This window comes from Adiantum capillus-veneris, unplaced genomic scaffold, assembly GCF_014529385.1.
Source record: "Adiantum capillus-veneris isolate H3 unplaced genomic scaffold, ASM1452938v2 Hic_scaffold_282, whole genome shotgun sequence".
NCBI classification, from domain to species: domain Eukaryota; kingdom Viridiplantae; phylum Streptophyta; class Polypodiopsida; order Polypodiales; family Pteridaceae; genus Adiantum; species Adiantum capillus-veneris.
Window position 1 is genome coordinate 124,301 of NW_028221407.1, and position 7,973 is coordinate 132,273.

The window sequence follows — 7,973 nt, forward strand, 5'->3', positions numbered from 1 at the left end:
CCATAGTGGTAGCTACCTTCAGCAATAATAGCATGGTAGCTACCAATCTTATACTAGTGGATATTAGTCTAGTAATGGATAATCTAGCCACTACTAGCTACCAATGCGATCCTGGTAGGTACCAGTTTCATAGTGGTATCTACATTGTCTATCAAAGGTAGCTACCACCCTAACAATGGTAGCCACCACTTTGTGTTAAGAGTGTTCCTTGAAACTACTAAGCTGAAAGTGGTGGCTACCTACCTACAAGCAAGAATTCCATGGCAAAATGGTAGTTTCCACTACTGTACTAATAGCTACCTTTACCAAGGATAGCTTGGCATCTACCACTACGAGGCTCGTAGCTACAAGTCATCTACTAGTGGCTATTAGTCTAGGAAATGGACAGTCTAACCATTGGGAGCTACCAATATTATCTTGGTATATTTTTATAAAATTGAACCTTAGCTTCCATGAACCTAGTACAAGAAGTATCCAGCCCTGCTTTTCATAAAAAAAAGCACCAAAACACAAAAATAAAGAAAAAGAAAAAATTTCCAGAATTGAACCAAGTGTTTGTCTAACCTAACAGTTAATAAAAACGACCTTGATTTCCACTTTAAAACATCCCAACATTGTGCAACCAACATTCTAAACCAAAAAGAAAGTAATGTGCATTGGAAATTAATTTTTCTTATTTTTAAAAATTGGAGATCTTAAATACTTCCACACTTAAAAGATTTGAGGTGTCATTTCCAAGTCAAGAGGAGACATCTTTAGTGAGCACTAACTAGCATCATATTTTGAAAACAAATTAATCCTACATTTTGTTTCATCACAAAACAAGATAATCTAGCACGAATTGCACTCATCACATCGATGAAGGAATGTCTTCTATGTCTAGATTCCATCTCAATGTACACTTGCAAGGCAGTTCAATGAGACAAAAATCAATGAGTTTCTTGGGGACGTTCCTTTTGCCATAGCATCTTGAAGGTCCAAATCGGTGAAAATCTCTAAAGTGAGAGTCAACGTTGTAGCACAGTCAATTGTAGTAGTATAATGTCTAGCTTTGCTCATCATTTATTAGAGATATGTGCAAGAGAAGTAGAGAGGTGAGGATGTTGTAGCATTGTCCATTGTAGTAGTATAATGGCTAGCTTTGCTCATTATTTACTAGAGATTTATGCAAGAGAACTAGAGATGTGAGCGATCTAAATAAGGGTCTAATATTTGAATATTCAAACAAAAAACACATTGGGGAAAATATGCATTTGGGAGATGTGCATTATTATAATACTATATTAGTATGGGAAGTATTAACAACAAAGTAGTGAAGTGATTATCTGTTGATGCTTATAGGAATAGGATGGTAGCAAATACAAGGATAGCAATATGGGAAGTTTGTTTGCCCATTGTAGTTCACTCAAGGTGCATGGGTCATGGAAGAAAAAATGGTGTCTTATGCACATGTCGAATGATAATGGGAACTCCTACATGGATACACAGATATGCATGAAAAACAATATGTGGTGAAAAAAAAAATCAAAGGTTCTTCAAAAAGAAGGTATAGATATAAAAGCATATGACATGGCTTTACAAGCTGGCACCGCTTTAAGAAGTGTTTTCACAATTGAGGATCCATTCTCTCATCTACTCTACACTATGTGTAAGTGTAGGACTCTACGACACTCCACAATTGTTAAGTTAATAGACTTCACTCTTATACTCATCACTTCCAGCATGAGCAACATGACTTAGATAAAGCTCAACTTTTCTACCTTGAGCTTAATCCTAATAATTTTAGCTCTTAGCGCCAAGTTTATTTCAGACTTGAAGCTTGCAACTAACACTTTTCTCAATTTGCATCACAGCAACTAGACTTTACTATGCCAAAGAGTGTTTTTTACACCTTGGCAACTTGACTTTTTACATTCTTTTGCTTATCATAAGAATTTATTGTGGCACAAGTAAGTTTGAATCCTCATCAAGTGGATTATTGAAGGACCAAGTTGGCAATGAAGGTTTCTTTTTCCATACCTATTTAATCAATTGAATCTCAAACTATTATAGTTGCGTTATCCTTCTTTGATAGACTCTATTGTCCATTTGTTTCTACAAATAGTTTTGTTGAGGAGAGACTTTGATGTTGTTTTAGTACTTTCTTCATCGTTTCCATGTGAATTTTAATAGGGATCATGGGAAGACTTTTGAAATTCAAATCCTCCTATTACCCTTGTAGCAGCATTGTTGACTTTATATTCTAGCATGAGGTCTTTTTTATCTCTTGAGATCTTCATGAAGCTCTTTTGTAATTGCAATTAGTCTTTGCTTGATTGGTATCCAAACTCTCTTATGTGTTGTATAAAATCCATTTGTAATAAGAAGATCCTTTGGAGCCCACCTTTGTTGTGTATCTTCTTGGGGATAGAGGCCAATTTTAGTAGTATTCAATGTCCTTCACTTTTATTCCCTCCTAGGTTTTAGGTTATAGGTTATAGGTTAGGTTTAGGTTATAGGTTAGGTTAGATTATAGGTTAGGTTAGAGCTAGCAGCAAATTAATAGTATAAAAAACGCAAACGAACTTCGAAGATGACTCGTGTACTTCAAAAAACGCAAATCGACTTCGGTTAGGTTGGTTTATAGGTTAGATTTAAGTTATAGGTTAGGTTTAGGTTATATGTTAGGTTCTAGGTTATACGTTAGGCTAGGTTAGATTATAAGTTAGGTTAGAGCTAGCGACAAATAGTAAAAAAACGCAAACAGATTTCAAAAATGACTCGTGTACTTCAAAAAATGCAAACGGACTTCGGTTAGGTTATGTTATAGGTGAAGTCATAGGTTAGGTTTAATTTGGTTATAGGTTAGGTTATAGGTTAGGTTAGATTAAGTTATAGGTTGTAGGTTAGGTTAGGTTAGGTTGTAGGTTATAGGTTAAGTTTAGGTTATAGGTTTCAAAAGCGGAATCGAACTTCAAAAATGCACACAGACTTCAAAACACTAATATATAGTCATTGACCCTGTGGTCCTAATCTCCATGCACCTCTAGAACGAAGTGTGCGAGGATCGGGCATGGCTAGAGAATGTGAGGTTGTTAGAGCTAGCGGAAAATAGTTGAAAAAAATGCAAACGGACTTTGAAAATGTCTTGTGTACTTCAAAACGCAAACGAAAATTGATAAACGAAGTAAAATAACGCAATCGGACTTCAAAAGCGCACACAGACTTAAAAAACATTAATATATAGTCATTGACCAATAAAAACAAGATTATTACCCTCTGTGAAGGATTGGATGTTGAGATGAAAGAGGTGATTCATGAACAAAGTGCAGGGCCGACGGATGATATAAGTTTGGATTTTGAGCTGGAGGTTAGTGGTGAGCATATGCCTGAACCTAGAGATGAAGTGTCAAATACTGAAACTGATGTGGAGAGCGACAAAGAAGTAGGGTTTGATGATGAGAAGATGTAGAACTACAGATTGAGATAGACATCTTTGGTGCATCAGATCTCATAGAAGACGAGAGATTAACTATTGATTTTTGCTAGGAACTCTTTTGGAAAACTCTTTTTATTAGTTTACAATACACTTTAGATTCATTCATTTGTGTTGGCGATTTGTTTATTTGTTATTCGTATTGATTAAGCGTTTCTTCTGTAAACTAACGTATTTTGTGGGTGTTATTTGTGTATCTATAGCCATGGCCGATGACGATGAGCCATACTCTCTTAGTTTTCGTTTTCCTGTCACTCCGGCGGGCATGTCACCCGAGCAAATGGGTCTCTTTTTGACACAGTTCACACCTGAGCAGATCGCAATGGCACAAAACCTTTGGGCAGCAGGTTCCTCTAGACCTACTACGACCGACCCTACGCCTAGGACTAGTGTGGTCCCTACACTGACCGGGCCTACACCTCATTCGGACTAGTGTATGCTTTGACAATCCAAAACCTTAGTTGCCACTCCTCTTAGCTTTTGAAAATCGGCCCTTCAGTATCTACACCACGGCTTGAAGTGGCTATTATAGAGAGTAGTGGAGTAATTCTAACATAGCAAAGTTCCCAAGGGCTAGCTCCTTTTGCACTTCTTATGGCTCAATAATGCTAAAGACGTAGGCAAGTCTAAAAGACTCCATTTTTAAGTCCAAAGCTCTCGAGGTGTGCACCATATCCCACATAGTGGCTCAACAAAACCGATAATAGATCCCATTCCACTTACCCTAATATAATTAATAACATCAACCATTTATAGGCTCCTTAAGGACCTCTCTTCTTAAGCAAGAAAAGAGAAACCAAATGCTTTGATACCAATGTAATGGAATTGGCCTATTAACTTGAGGGTAGCGGAAATTAATAAGAGTACTTTTGAGAGATTACTTTGTGAGCATAGCGGGTGAACATAATTGAAGATATCATCATAGACATAGCAATTAGTTAACTTGGCATGAACAATACTTTTGCAAGAATTTAGAGAACATGACAACAGTTGAGGACCGGATTTATGTGGAGCCGTCCCCCCTCCAATAGGCATTTGTATTATGATTTCTCCCATGAAGAGAGACTTGTTACAATACAATCTTTGTGTTCCTTGTGGCCTAGGTGTTGCAATGAACATGGAAAGCTTCATGCATCTCAAGCATAACATAAACTTTGAAGAAAGCTTTAACTATCCCAAGCCTCAGTCCCAAGACCTCAAACACCTTCGAAGGTGGAGAGAGCTAGTAGGGAATGAGGGTAGGGAAGAGGAAGAAGAAACATTTCATAGGAGAAAGAATTAGTTCCTCACTTATCATAACTCTTCGTGCTAGCATACATAATAGCATAGTAATGAAGATGGAGAAAATGGAAAGCTTAAGCATTGAAGCATGGCTCTTGGTTGGATTTGCACTCCATTGCCAAGAGTGTTGGTCTAGGCTTTCAACTTCTCAAGGAGCTTGGAGAAGGAGATAGAGCTCTTGCACTTTTGCGTAGCACATAGTGAGTGAGTGTGTGAGTGTGTGTGGGTGAGGATACCCCTAAGCAACCCCCTAGATTTCTTTGGTCAACCCCCCCCCCCCCTTATAGCTCATGCTTGAAGCTCATTGGACCCCTCCAGGCCTAGCCAATCACAAGCATGAGGCAATACAAGCAACAAGGGTAGTCTTGGGACAAGTGTCCCCCTTTCCCCTTTGAGAGAGAGGACTTGATAAATGCAAAATCAATTATTCAATCTCCTACTAATTTATCATTGGATCCCTTGGGTGGCCAACCAATAGGCTTTAGGCACACCATGAGGGTAACATGGGTAGGAGCATGACATGTGTCCTTATGTAGGACTCCTTTTGACTTTAGGTGCTCAAGAACCTTACTCATCAAGCATGACAAAGCACTTCTAGCTTGGGGGTGTTCCCACAAGCATATCAAGCAAGCACAACAAAGCACCTCAAGCACCTTAGTCATCCAATAGGACACGCACCTCAAGCACCTTAATCATCCAGCATGACAAGCACCTCAAGCACCTTAATCAAGCACAACAAGTACCTCAATCATGACAAGCATCTCAAGCACGACAAGCACCTCGAGCTTGGGTCAAGTTCCCACCTCAAGCTCATCCCTAGCTTACCTAAGGTCAAAGGACTTTTACACTAACTATTGGAGGTCTTCAATGAAGCTAACCCTAAGATCTTATGCTCCATTGGTTAGCCTTGCTCTTTGATAGACCATCTCTCATTTGGGCCCTTTACCATTGGCCCCGTGTTGAGATAGATCTATAAGCACATGTCTATATCTTAAACCTTCTTCCTGTTTATTCTCCCACATTAAGTGATCAATTTAATATGAGAAAATCATTTGGGTTAGTTAGATATTAGATTTTATGACATCACTACTACCCTTGGTGTTAGGTGTGTGTGTGTGTCCAATAACAATATAACATAACCACCAAAGAATTCTTTCAAATTACACAAGACGCTAGAAACTATGTCAGTGGAAAGTTGGTAAAATTCCCATTCATGGTACAGTACGGACTTTATACATAAGTACAATAGAGTAAGAGTCTGAAGATGTGTTAATCACCATCTTCACTTTAAAGAACTTTGAAATCCATAGTTGAGAAGGTAACCCTCACCTGCATCCATGGAAACAACACAACATTCAGTTAGTATTGGCACCGTATGCAAGTGATGCATGGGTATCCCACATGTTATAGATGTCACCCAACATAACTGCTTTCAAAGAAAATTAATAAGAAAGAGATGGTTTCTGTTACAAGGTGAAAAACCAACAGGAGCCCTTTGTGCTTTACAAGCTCTCATGAGATAAGGTCGGAGACGAGTTTTCTTAAGCAATTTAGCCTCGAAGTGGGCCACATATTCCTATTTCTTGCTTTTATAGAGTTTGGCATTAATTGCCACTATTTTTTCAGGGTCTGTGAGACAGCACTCATACGTGCAGTCAATCTGTACCTTGGAGTCACCTGTAACATGAAAAGACATTAATAAATAAGCCCAAGACCATTTAGTCAGAGTTGGAGACCATATGTAAGTTAGTAAGTGGTAAACTCAATATTCCATATTTCATTATTTGTTCAAAAAAGCTAGGTATGTGTGCCATAGATGTCCATATCTTTAATGAAATGTGCAACTACATACGGCTTATGAGCCCTTTAATTTACAAACAAATTTATTATAATTCACACCTCATCTTAACCATAACCATATTCGGCCACCGTCCATCATAACCAAATCGGCACATTATTCAGTTATGCCCAAAGCCAAAAATCCAATTGTATTGACCTTAACTGAACAAGAGTAGACCTTGATAACCAACAAGAGTCACATCACCTTAGTATAACCACCATGCCAGCATTACCAAACCATACACGTCAATGTTTAACACCCCATAAGTAGGTTACCCACTAATTAGGATCAAACATCAATCAACCATATCATATAGGGTCTTTCACCAAGTTTTTAGGAAGACTGCTAAGATTTTAATAGCACCATACATCTATTATGGCAGGAGGCTACTTTCCTTCCATGTATGCTACGCGAGCTAATGACGGGACTATCTTTATGCATCGATAGAACAAGCCTACATTTTGACATGCAATCACAAACCAAGGCCATCAATACCCACTATTGAACTTCTTTTTGATTTACCAATAAAAAGAAAGCATTTCCTACAGGAAAATACACCAACCAACCATAGCCATAACAAGGCTTAGTAGAAGTCATATTTCAGTACAAGTATGAAGGATAGCAATAAGTGAATCAAATCACACACTCGGACAGAAGTCCATAACTCACCTGAGATGGAGTCGGAGCGACCAACTCTACAGTAGCATGCTTATCCTTGCCTTTATCCATATAGCCAATTACTAAACTTGACACCCTTGCGAGAAAGGAACCTCACACTCTCAAAGCACACAAGTACTTCACACACTCACAACAGCAATATAGTACCAATGCTAAGTGAGGAAAAACGCTCACCTTTATAGTGATGGGAGCCAATGCCATTTCTTGTTATAATAGAGTGGCGGGCCAACTTCAAGATGACGATGATATAGGAGTTCCACTGCTTTAAGTGGCCACATTCCTTCTGAGCTATTGTGGCGGGCCCAGTTTCTTATGCCTCTTCACTTGTTCAGAGAACAGGGGATGGCGGGAGAGATAGAGAGGTAAGAGAGGGGCAAGAGGGAAGGGGAAAGAGGAAGGTATTCGACTGTGCAATATTGCCAACTACAGTAGGTCACAGAAGAGAGTATGAATTGATGGAGCAAGGTCACCACCATCTTCATTACTCTTTAGTTAGCTATGATGGTGGTTAGGTGTTTTTAAAGGCACCTCTAAAAATATCATACTGGATTTTACTCCAATAATTTACCAGGTTTTAGGTTACAGTCCAAGTTTAACAATTATAAAAGGATATTACCAAGGGCATAATGCAAAGAGCAGGACGCCACCGTTTCTTATATCACTTAGCTATTACTGCATAGTAAGTGTCATTTAAGACTC